The sequence below is a fragment of the Onychostoma macrolepis genome, chromosome 13 (genome assembly GCF_012432095.1).
Source record: "Onychostoma macrolepis isolate SWU-2019 chromosome 13, ASM1243209v1, whole genome shotgun sequence".
Classification (NCBI taxonomy): Eukaryota; Metazoa; Chordata; class Actinopteri; order Cypriniformes; family Cyprinidae; genus Onychostoma; species Onychostoma macrolepis.
Window position 1 is genome coordinate 25,431,522 of NC_081167.1, and position 13,551 is coordinate 25,445,072.

Below are 13,551 nucleotides of genomic sequence, written 5' to 3' on the forward strand. Positions count from 1 at the left end.
ATTATTGTTATTATTATTTCTACTGTTACTAATATATAATTGAATATCTAATACTACTAATTATTATTACCATTATTATTCCCAAGAAATAACATCCCAGATCTATCAAAAAATGTAACCTGTATGCATGGCGTCTTAAAGTTACAATGTTTTTACAACATTTTTCCCCATATAGTTATTTCTGTTTTCTGAGGAAATTAAAAAAAAAATGCAACTATTTTTTTTTTTTTTAAAACCACAACAATAATTCCTGTCCTGGAAGAATCTCTGTGGAGAGCCATCTTTGATTTATCTGTGCTGAGAGCCGCATTTAACCGGGTTAAACTTTATGAATGCTGACTCACAGTCTCGCTCAGAGTGCTGATGGAAACTTCAGCTTATGTTAACAAAAGTCTGTCTTCACTTTTAACGCGAGAAATAACGTTTGAAAGTCTTAAATGTTGTTTTAAATCAGGTAAATACACATAAATACGTTTTTTCATGAAAATATAGTTTAAAGAGCACAAACAAACAAAAAAAGCCAAACAGTATCCCACAAGACCACCCCTTTCTCTGTATGAGTGATAATAGGACCTGTCGAGTCTACAACTCCATAAAAAAAAGGCTCCACTTTTCACCCACCACAAATTGGCCTCACACTGCGTGGAGATTTAGCGGCCCCATTTAAATAATCAAAACCAGATCTTTCCTTCTCAGCCGCTCGCTCTGCAAGTTGTGGAAAGTGTCAGCATGGAAAATAGCCCTAGTCATTGCATCATAAATAAGTAACCATTTAATAATGATCCAATTAATTAGTGGGCATGGGTTCAGTTTTTGAAAGCTTCCATGAAAATCTGGTAAGAAAACTGTAACTGCAGCACTCTCATGGTAGAATAGCCCATTACGGTGGACTGAAAAAACAAATCATTTTCCATTTATTAACAATTGAGAAGTAATGCTCTTGTGAATGAACAGAGACAAAAATGGCCCTAGATCTGCCTGACCAAACAGCGATAACCATCACTTATCCAAGTATGTTTCACATATTTTGTCATGAAATTTTAACCATCTGTGATACCCCTTTAAGAATTGATCACTGAGATTAAGCCCCTCCCATAATAGTAGTAGTGATGTCATGGTTGTTGGACTTGGATGTTTTTTGGATTCATATACAGTACTTCTAATTCTTGTTTGAGTTTTTTCACACGTCCAGTGGTTTTCTTAGGCTGTATCTCACCTACAACAAGGAACAAGAGAGGAAAACCCGATGACGCTGGTAATCAAAAGCAGTTATATGTGTTGTAGTGAGCTATTCTTACCAGTATTTTAGTCAGAGGTCAGTTCTTCAGTAGATACAATCATCTCCACAGACCAGACTTGGTGATAAATGTGCCATCCTGCAAGTAGCATTTGAAGGCTGTTGGTACATCTATTCATTCCTATAAATTTCAAGATTTTAAGTTAGTCAATGCACTGTAAAAAAACAAAAACAAGTTGAGCAAACTTAAAATTTTAAGGCAACCAGCTTCAGCAGATTTTTGAGATTTTTAAAAACTCAAACATTTCCTAAAAAATAAGTTTAGAAAACTCAAAAATCTGCTGAAGCTGGTTGCCTTAAAATTTAAAGTTTACTCAACTTTTTTTTTTTAGTGTGGGATTATCTCACTACATATAGGAGATGCCAATGATATGATTTTTCATGGTCCAATACAACGTACTCTCGGTAATAGATACAGAAAAATAAATCTTTTTTTTTGCATACTTCTGTAAACTGAAGCTTACCAGTCTATGTAACCTTTAATTTAAAACTAATAACCTGCTCTAAAACAATCTTCCTTTTTGGATTATGTCACCAATCCTTTTTATACTTTTCAACCTTTCAATGCCAGCTCCTGCATCAGCAGCATCACACACATGTGCCGTGGTACTCTCGTGAACACACGTCAAAGACTGACACGGAAGAGAAGAAATTGTTGAATAAAGTCGTTGTTTTTGTTTCTTTGTGCACACAAAATATTCTCGGAGCTTCATAAAATTAGAGTTGAACCACTGATGTCACATGGACTATTTTAACAATGTCCTTACTACCTTTCTGGGTCTTGAACGTATCAGTTGCGTTGCTGTCTATGCAGGGTCAGAAAGCTCTCGGATTTCATCAAAAATATCTTAAATTGTGTTCTGAAGATGAACGAAGGTCTCACGGGTTTGGAACGGCATGAAGGTGAGTAATTAAAGGGATAGTTCACCCAAAAATGAAAATTGTGTCATTAATTACTCACCCTCATGTTGTTCCAAACCCATAGACCTCCGTTCATCTTCAGAACACAAATTAAGATATTTTTGATGCATCCCGTGTGCTCTCTGAACCTCCCATATACGTTGTCTATGTTGTTTGCACTTTGATCTGAACGTAAACAAACATATCCGCGTGACGCAGCTGACACAGAATAGCATATGATGTTTACATTCAGTGGATGCTCTCCAAAATGGTGCCAGGAGGAGAGAAATGAATAAAGTCGTTATTTTTGTTTTCTTTTGCACACAAAAAGTATTATTGTAGCTTTGTAAAATTACGGTTAAATTCCTGATGTCACATGGATTATTTAACCGATGTCCTTGCTAAGTTTCTGGACCTTGATCGTGTGAGGACCCTTGCCGTCTATGGGAGGGTCAGAGAGCTCATGGGATGCATCAAAAAGATCTTAATTTGTGTTGCGAAGATGAACAGAGGTCTTATGGGTTTGGAACAACATGAGGGTAAGTAATTAATGACAGAATTTTCATTTTTGGGAGAACTATCCGTTTAACCTAAAAAGGAAAACTTGAAATCTAAAAATAAAAGCTAATTCAAAATACTGATAAATACTATAATAGTATAAAAATAATACTACAATAAAACTGTATCTGAAATATGTTAGATGTAAAAATAAATGACTTGTGACCATTGTTTAAGATTGCGACCACTGGGCTTGAGGATTGTTAGCAAAAGCTGTCGTGTTGATTTACGGAGTGTGACAACACAACAGAGTCACTTTGCAAGTTCAAAAGGAAGATACGACCGTAAGACACCAAGAAAAAACATTCCAGCATCACTGAGGAATTCCAGCTATCGGAGACAACACTTTGGATGAAAAAACACTGCTGTGTGGGATGCCGCGACACTCGTCCCACACCCAGACATGACCCACATGGTTCTGAGCCGGAACACGGCAGGGAGAGACAGACAGCCGCGTGCACAGAGACAGACGGAGGAGCGTGCAGCCATGTTGAAAAGACTCACAGGGTCACGAACCTCTGAGAGATATTAGCAGAGAGAGAGAGAGAGAGAGATGCTGACAGGATAAGAGTCTGAAATGAAGGCATTCTGTCATTGTATCATGTGGATGGCAGCTGTGTAATAATTATCACACATACTTACAGCACACACATCCTGTACATGAATCACTGGACACAATCTAACCAAACAGACAGAGAGCAGGAAGACTTCTGGTGCTTTCCATCCTTTTATGTCTCAAGTACCTCCACAGACCCATAAATAGTGCTCAAGTACTCCCTCATCAACAACAAGCTCATTATACAGGATATCCTTTAAAATTTACATTAATATTATGATAATGACCTTTATTATGATATCAGTACTGTGGGAGAAAAACAAACTCATTAAGCAGCCTCCCTGGTGACAGTTTTGAGGGCAATCATAGAGATACTGTACTTCTCATTTATTTATAAATCAAATACACATGGGACATTTAAAAACGGTCAAGTCATTTGTATTTTTGTGTGATGGAATTTTTTTAATTTATGGAATTTATCTACACAAACTGACAATTTACACTTGACAACCTTTTCTTTGCTTAAAAAGAAACTGGCAAAAATCATGAGATTAATCACAAATTTGTAGACCTACTGACAGACAGCCCTAACACTTCAGATATATTGTTTGTTTGCTTAGAATTTAGCACCATTCTAGCTACCAAGGCTATTCATTGCGAGAAACAAACTAAAATAAGAGTATAATAGGATTTTACTAGTTCACAATATATATAAAAATCAAGATATAAAATCCAATCAAGCACTCCTGGTGTTCATATTCTACAAGGAAAGAAAATGAGAATGAGATAAGATCTGTTTGAATTGAATCTACACTACCATTCAAAAGTTTGGTGTCAGTTCTTTTTTATTATTTTTTTTAAGAAATTAATATTTTATTTAGCAATGACACATTATGTTGACCAAAAGTGGCATTTTTGCAAAGAATCCTGAAAAAATAGATTAACAGCCCAACCGTTTTCAGCACTGATTATAATTAGAAATGTTTTCAGCAGCAAATCAGCATATTAGAATGATTTCTGAAGGATCATGTGACACTGAAGACTGGAGTAATGACTGCTGAAAATTCAGCCCTGCATCACTGGAATAAATTACATTTTAATATATATCACAACAGTAAACAGTTATTATAAATTGCAATAATGTGTCACAATGTTATTGTTTACTTTTTGATCAAATGAATGCAGACTCGGTGAGAATAGGACACTTCTTTCAAAAAAACTCTTACCAACCCACAACCTTTGAGCGGTAGTGTACATTAAAAATTTTTTCCATGCAATCTCCTACCTGGTATACTGTATTTTTCTCCCAAGACTCCAGTAATCTCACAAGCGTCTCCTCTACAGCTTCACAGCATCCTCTAAGAAATAACTAACTTTAAAAGACTATTAAGTTGATCATCTATGATGATACAAGCACACTTTGCAATCCAGTTTGTAAATTCCATAATTCAGGCAGAGCACACATGCTGATAAAATTGTATGTTTATGTATGTGCACGTCTTTATTTTCCCATTATTTCCCAAAGCAGTTTGAGATACATTTATCCAAAGTGTATCTGGGTTCTACAATTCCTAATCTTTACACACACACACACACACGTTGAGTGTGTGAAAAGTGGGGACATCCCACAGGCGTAATGGTTTTTATACTGTACAAACGGTATGTGCTATTGCCCTACATCTAAACCTACCCCTTACAGGAAACTTTGTGCTATTTCAGATTTTCAATACACTCCATTCTGTGTGATTTATAAGCGTTTTGAAAAGTGTGGACACGGGGTAATGTCCTGAAAAGTCACCTTCTCCTTGTAATACCTGTCATACCCTTGTCATTATACAAATTTATATCCTCATTTGTCACAAAACCGCGCAAATACACACACACACACACACACACACACACTACACTGTAGTATACTATTACACTATACTGTAATTTTGCCATTCATGGTAGTAAATAATGTTTGGTAAACATTGCCCATCGGCACTGAAGGCCCTTTCCACCCTCTAGTGGCTGAAGAGAGGCAGCACATGATCTATACAGCTCTAGGTCTGCTTTAACCTGCTGTTGGGTTTAGGAGTTTTGTATCTCCTGACCATCTCAGCTTCTGGTTTTAATGGGACAAAGAGACAAAGCTACTAATAACTTTAAGACCTGATTTTAAGGAACCATTAGGGATGAAAAGGTATATATATATATATATATATATATATATATATACCTTTATATACATATCTTATTCTCTTTAAGATGTTAAGATCAGATACAGGTATTAACAAAAATGAAAAGGAATATGATTAATTGCTAAACTTTCCATTCACTGACAAATAATTTACATGTTTTTTTTCCTTGGGTGGGGGGGTCTTACATTGGTCGCACTGTAAAATCACCAAAATGTAGAATATAGTATATGTATTTTTAGACCTGGATACATCTATTTCTGGTATGTATAAATTGTAATTGACATGCAAAAAACATCCCTCAATCACAGACAGCAGCATTTGATGGGCACTTTCTAAATATAAGGTTACGTGACAAAAAAAAAAAAAAACGAAAAAAAAAAAAACGGTGCAGTTTGCTAAATGAAGTGGGCAGCACAAGATGACGTTATCCATTGTTTTAAGCCATAAATATGATTGTATGCTATTTAAATGTATGCAAATGAAAGAACGGAATGACAGGCCGCAGTCATCACTGTTCTTCTCCCTCAACTAATGAGGGTTTTTAATGTTTGTCATATTTAGCATGTCATTACACTGTTCACAATAATCATCATCCACTTGAGACTAATTAAACACGTCGACGACTCAACCGTCAGTAAACAGCAGCAGGTGGACTGTTTCATTATTCATCTGTTCATTACCTCACAGCACAAACAAAAACCCACACACACACCACACTTAAACTACTACATCTATGTCTACTAAAAGCTCTTGTGCATATTAACATTCGTTTACATGTATAAAAACATATGGAAATAACGGAGTGTGAAATCACATGTCATTTTAGTTGCCTTCTGATTCTCTGTTTTGACTCGACAAGCTCCAGAAACATCAAATCAATGATGTGTAATAGAGCAGCAAACTCACATCGCATTAAAATGGCAGGTTTGTGTAAACGCAGCAGTTATATCTGCCGCTCTCACTGTGTGGGCTTCCTCCACTGCAATTAAACGTTCACTCAGAGAAAAACAAGTTTATCCCACACAACATACATTATTGGCCAACACTGGTTAACAAAGTGCAAACCACTTACCCTCTGACAAATATATGCTTAGACATCATATCTGAAGGAGGACGTTCGTTCACTGCAAAACATCACATCAAAGTTGCGCAGTAACAGTGAGTCAGCGCTGGAAAATGTTTTAAACAGAGACGGTCTGAATGGAAATCAAACCATAACGAGGTTTGAACAAAGCTATAAAATGGATATCTTGTTAACATTTTTGATACTTACTGGGTCTCAGTAAATTATGGCTTTTTTGAAGGGTTAATTGTTTGTAGCGTAAGTGAGTGAGTAAGAGAAATGGTGGTTTGGATCACAGAAAATGAAGGGATCCTGAACACAGCAGGGATAAATCGGTAAGCAATTTAAGCTGAAAGAAACCCCACATATGTTTGGGAATCAGTGTATGGTCGGCTCTACTGCTTGCAATGAAAAAAACAAAAAACAAAAAAAACATTTGTTTTGGGAAAATTAATACAACACTGGTGGAGACATTTTAGTTCTTAACTCTGTCAACTGTAGTCTTGTTAAAGGAACAAATTACCCCAAAATGAAAATTCTCTCATCATGTATGACTTCATCTCTTCTATGGAACACAAAGGTCATCTGAGCTCCTCCATACAATGAAATAAATGCCAAAACGTCATAAAAGTATACTGAAAAAACAATCCGTAAAATCTATGTTAAAAAAAAAAACAGCAGCTGTGGTTGAAAAATACGGTAGCAACATTTTAGGTATTACGGTTTTAACTTAAGTTTACATTTAAATAGCGTAATTTCATTAACTGATATAATGTTAATATACCAACTTATTGAAGCACTGAAATCTGTTTTATACCTTTGTTTTAACATATATAGAAGGTGCATATATAGTGTCATTCACAGAAACACTGAACACTATCATGGTAACACACATGAAACTGAAATAATGCAATAAACGTTAATTTAACAACATTAGATGTAACATATAACGCTAATGCAAAAAAACTAATAAGAAAAAACTTACCGTTAACCATTTAATATGTTTTTACTGTAGCATTTTTTACTGTGCATTATTTTACCATTAAATTCACAGTCATTTTTTACAGTGTAGTCAATACAACTCATGCACTTATATTTGCAATGTGTTCTATAGTCTCATCTCAAATGTATATATTCAAAACAAAACAGCACAAGATGTGCAAGAACCAGTGTTTGAATTGTTTGCATCAAACCTGCCATCATGTTTAAATCAGATTTTCAATAAATAAGAAAACACAAAAATACTGTATGGCTTCTGAAGACTTATGGACAACTTTTATTGGATTTTATTAGATCAAGATCCAAAAATGCTTGACATTGTTGTCATCAAACCTGCAGCCGTGCTTGAATGCAAAAACTATCATATGGTTTTCAGATAACTTATGGACAACTTTAAATGGATTTTTTTGGTTCTATTTTGTCCTATTTTGGAGCTTGAAAGCCTCAAACCTCATTCACTTGCAGCATGCAAATAATCTCCTTTTGGGTTCTTTAAAAGGAAGAAACAAGCCATATGGGTTTGGAATGACATAAGGTGAATAAATGACCAAAGTTTTCATTTTTCAGAAGGTTGAACTATTCCTTCAACCTTCAGGCAGAGAAGCAAAGCAAAAGAGACATGAAACGTGTGTTTGTACTGATCTGTGGTTTCCCTGCCTCTCTCCTCTACAACTTCATCTCTGGTCTTTCTCTAGAGCTTGGCATGTGCTGAAATAGTGGCAGCGTTGTAGCTGTTTGGAAAATCTGAGTCTGGAAATCATTCCCTCATTTTTCTCTCTACCGGAATAACAGTAGATTGAGTGAACAGTAGCGTCAAAGTCAGACGCTCTTTCTTTGAAACTTTCCTCTGAGTTTGAGTGTCTTTTAATAATGTGTAATGCTTAAGTGCTAGTGTGACCCTCCCTCCTGCTCTCCTTTCTCTCCTCTTGGGACCACACAGGCGTCGAACCACATCAGAGCAGTCGAGTCAATGTGCAAACTCACACACAGAGAGTGTAAAGTGAGCAGCAGCAGAGCCCGTCTGGCTTTATGAGAGACAGACACACACCGGCCTGAAATAGCACTCATTCACACACACACCATCGTGGACCATTCCACAGACGCCAGCCGCTGCCACACTCCGTCCAGACACACACATGCACCACTGACATGCTGACATTAAATTCTGTGGCACCCAGGACCCAAAATCAGTCGCGCCACTCTTGTTATGCAGTATATTTTCATGTCCCCATCACTTAGGTCTTAATATACTAAATAAAATACTGAACTCAGAATTGTTAAAGAGGCTAATAAAATTAGATTTTTCACCATTTTGAATAATATCACTACTTTGGTTGGAGTGGATGCTGCCATTTTTAACCAATCCTGGGTGCTGCACCTTAAAACATTAAATATAGCCAATTTATCAAGAAATATTCCATGCATTTTGTATTTTTATTCTTTGAAGTATTTCAGTCACGTTCTTGGTAAATTGTTTTTTATCGGTAATTAATTACATTCTGTAGGTTCCAGTACAATCAATACTATTAAGTACTTTAAGGAATTAATTAAAGAGACACAATATATCAATATGTTTATGTAAATGTCTAGGGAGCAGACAATTTGCAACACTTGAAACCGCAACGTCCAACAGATCTCCATTACTTTTTAATTTAACAAACAAACAAAAAATAAATAAAGTTTTACTGTAACTTCTAATCACACTGTAAAAAGTAATGTTCTCAGTTTTTTTTCTTGTTTCCCAGTGTAAATACCTTAAATCAAGAAACATTTAATTTAATTCTTTAATTCATTTTCTGAGAAAGTGATCAAAATAAAGTTAATTAAAGAAGAACAAATATCCGTCAATGGGGTCAAAAAAAAAAAAAAATCAACTTATTCAGAGGTAAATCAAGTATTCATACCTCATTGACACACATTTGTTCTTGTTTTAAGAATAAACTCACTTCATTTTGTTCAATTTCTCAGAAAATATGACTTCAACAATTCTCATTTTGCATCTCAAGTAAATTTATCTTGATTTATGGCTGTTTAGATATTTGTATTAGAAAACAAGGCAAAAAAACAACAACAAAACAAAAAACAAAAAAAAAAAAACAGAGGAAGACATTCATTTCTGCAGCGCATGCAACATGTAATGATTTTATAAATGTAAGGCTTTCTGCTCTGATTTAAGGCCTTAATTTGTGGAAGGGTGAACATTTGACTTTGACCTATAGTGACCTGCATTCACTCAGACCTGTAGAAACCCTGACATAATAAATATATAAGAAGAAGAATTTATAAATAGTAGTCATTTATATAATTTATTATATACTGTATAATATATAATAAATGATTTCAAAATATTTAAAAAAATAAATAAATTAACATCAAGTTCATGCTCATGCAAGCTAACTCTAAATCTCTCACTGAGCAATACATCAAGAACATACATTTTGTAAACGGTGTAGCTCAAAATGCACTGCGTAAAAGCAATGACCGAGCGTGTTAGCTGGGGAGGAAAACACTGAACAAGTGTCTGCATTATTTCAATCCAGGTCACAGCAGCCTGGAAGAGCAGACAAACGCAGCATGAAAGCATCAAAGCAGGACAGACAGTGTCGTCTCATAGTTTTGTGGTATAGCTGAGAGCCGTTCGTACACAAATACACACGGCAGAAACCCGAGAGCGCAGCACCTACTCATTAAAAGTGCTAGACTGTGAACTATCTATTTTTCAACACACCCAGCATTTCAGAAATAATAAAACATTTCGGGTGGGATGCAACCATGAATAGCTCCCGCACATTATTGCGAGTCTTTCTGCGTGTGTCTGCGAGTGAGATTGTCTGTCAGTTTAAATGTAATTTGGGCACTAGTACATCTCAAAAATAACCATGTACAAGACAGAAATTATAAGTGCCCAAAACCAACAATATATACTTAGGGCTGCCAAAAATGGTTTTTTTAAATTGCCTTGAAAAATAAAAACATCAAATGGTGCCCAAAAATAAACCCAGAGGACATTAGAGGTACACAAATGTCAAAACAAACACATGAAGTCTTCAGAAATTACTGTCTTAAACTGGTACTGAACGGCCAGACATCGAGCATTTAAGTTATACACGCTTTCTCCTGCTGAAAACCATCTCTGCAATGATTGATGGCTCTAAGATTAGACACAAAAGGAAAACGTTTTGAGCTGGTACTGAGAGCAGAGTTTATGGTCAGTTGGGGCAGTGACTGGTCAGCAGGGGGCAGTAGATCAGTCAAGATTCCTTTCCTACATAAACTGGTTAAATGAGTGGTATTATGCTGTTCCCTCATTAAACTCATTTTCAGATAATGCCCTTCCTACACAAACAGACCAGCCACATGTTTGACAGCACAATCTCATTCTGCAAATAACACCAGGCGAGAAAAACTGCATGCCACATTAAAATAGTCAATATAGCAAATAAGAATTAATGGAAAGCACAAATGATATGGTAGTTAACATTACATGTCCAGCAGTGACAGCAATGTCACAGCATACACTTCAAATAGAGCTACTTTAAACATCTAATTTAGAACTATTTAAATGGTTCAGGTCATACTTAAAAGGGAGAGGTTATTATGTGAGTATAGGAGAGCATAAGTCTAAGTGGACGTCCATGACATGCGGAGTCCCATAAGGCTCAATTCTTGCACCGCTCTTGTTTAGCCTGTATATGCTCCCACTAAGTCAAATAATTAGAAAGAACCAAATTGCCTATCACAGCTATGCTGATGATACCCAGATTTACCTAGCCTTATCTCCAAATGACTACAGCCCCATTGACTCCCTCTGCCAATGAACTGATGAAATTAACAGTTGGATGTGCCTGAATATGCTCACTGAATATAAACCTAACAGACCACGCAGATCATTAGGATTGAGTCAGTTAGAAATACACTGTAAAAAACTGTGAAAATGCTACAGTAAAAACCTGTTAAATGGTTAACGGTAAGTTCCCGTAAAATTTACAGGGAAAAAAACGTAAACTGATGTTCCCAGAATTCCCTGCGTTGCATTTCAAATTTTGTTTGAATTTGATGTTTTTTTCTTTGAAATAACTATGTTTCTTCTTAGTTTTTTTCAATCAGTTATGTTTATTAGGGTTGTATGTTACATCTAATGTTGTTAAATAAATGTGTATTGCATATTTCAGTTTAATGAGTCTCACCATGATGGTGTTTAGTGCTTGTGTGAATGACACTGTGCACCTTCTATATATGTTATTATTTAAAAGTTGCTTGTGATGGGCTTTAGTTCATCATATGACTTTCTCATCACCACCTGCATTTGGTGGTTATCAGTATATTTCAAAGGTACAAAACAGATTTCAGTACTTTAATAGGCTGGTATATTAACATTATATCAGTTAATGAAATTACAGTATTTAACTGTAAATTTAAGTTAAAACCTAAAATGTTGTTACCGTATTCTTTACGGTAGTATTCCGGCAACCACAGCTGCCGTTTTTTTTACCGTAAATTTTACGGAATTTTTTTTACAGTGCACATCTGATCTCTTCTGGAAGCTGGTTCCAACTGTGGGCGGCATAATAGCTAAAAGCGGACGCCCCTTGTTTTGTGTGAACCCTTGTTATGCTAAAACATTAGCCACATTTAAATCCAGACTCAAAACTCATCTGTTTAGCTGTGCATTTGTTGAATGAGCACTGTACTACGTCCAAACTGATTGCACTGTATTTTATGAATAATCATTTTATATTCCTAACTGCTTTGTATTCATTTTAAATCAATTTTTACTATTTTACTTCCTTTTACGTAAAGCACTTTGAATTGTCACTGTGAGCATCTATGAATAAGTTTAGAATTACCCCTTTTATCCAATTACGTAATTCTGACAAATAAATGACAGCAGCAACACTAACACAAAAATACACCAAAGAACACAATGTCATGGCAATATCATGGCATGGCTGGACATACAATAGTAATATCATAGTATTTTAAAATACTATTGTACCATTAAAAGGTAATGTATATGCAAGCAATACCTAGAAGACAGCTACTGTGCTTGAATATTGTGTTCATTGGAATACCATGTAAGTCAATATGGTAATATAAATGATGTATGTAAGCAAAATCCCACTTACATTTCAAATATGAGGGGTTATTGTGTTCACTTTCGCTCTGGCAAAGAATTATTTCCAAAAAGAGGCCAAAACAGCGACCCGCGTCGAGTATTACCCTGCGTTCCATTCGGAAGGGCTCATCCATATGCCCTAATATATCCCTTCAAAGAATTTACCCTCCGGAGTGAGAGCTTTGAAGGGTTAAAGGTTGTAGGGGACCAAACAACTGCTTCATTATGTCATGCCCACGCGGAGGCACCGTCATCATGGAAAGAGTCAGTGCAAAGGATCACAGGGGCCCGTCCATCAGTTGTACCCTTCAAAATCCTTCATTCCGAAGGGCCCTTTGAAGTGGTCAGTTTTGAGCACTTCGGTTTGGAACGATCCTTCAATATGGCGACCATGATTGTTTTCACTCCAAAGTGCCCTTCGGAGGGCGATATATCCCGTTTGGAACGCACCAAGAATGCCGTAAACAACACAAATCGGTGCACTTCCAGTACGCTAATGTAGGAAATAACAGCTTCTTTGGCCAATCGAAATACTGGACTGTTTAATTAACGGTTGTCGCAACCAATGGCAAGAGCTTGGGGGCGGGATTACCTGTTTGAGCGACCAATGATGGACAGGGACAGTGTTCGGGAAAACCTGTTTGAAAATAATCATTGGCTGAATTCAATAGTATGCTATCGGTCTGATTTTTCCTTACTGTCATATGTGACCCTGAACCAATTGAGATATCTGAGAGCTGAATAAATAAGCTTTCCATTGATGTATGGTTTGTTAGGATATGACAATATTTGGCTGAGATACAACTATTTGAATAACTGGAACCTGAGGGTGCAAAAAAATCTAAATATTGAGAAAATCGTCTTTAAAGTTGTCCAAAT

The 13,551-nt window shown here is 36.0% G+C and overlaps 1 long non-coding RNA gene across 1 annotated transcript; it reads right to left on the reverse strand.

The window, feature by feature from the left end:
* Nucleotides 1-943: 943 nt before the first annotated feature.
* On the reverse strand, nt 944-6,639 carry LOC131551695 (uncharacterized). Its single transcript, XR_009273813.1, has 3 exons — nt 6,567-6,639; nt 1,299-1,418; nt 944-1,216 (listed from the first exon to the last, which is right to left on the reverse strand). It is a non-coding gene; the product is annotated as an uncharacterized LOC131551695 (long non-coding RNA).
* Between the last annotated feature and the right edge of the window lie 6,912 nt (nt 6,640-13,551).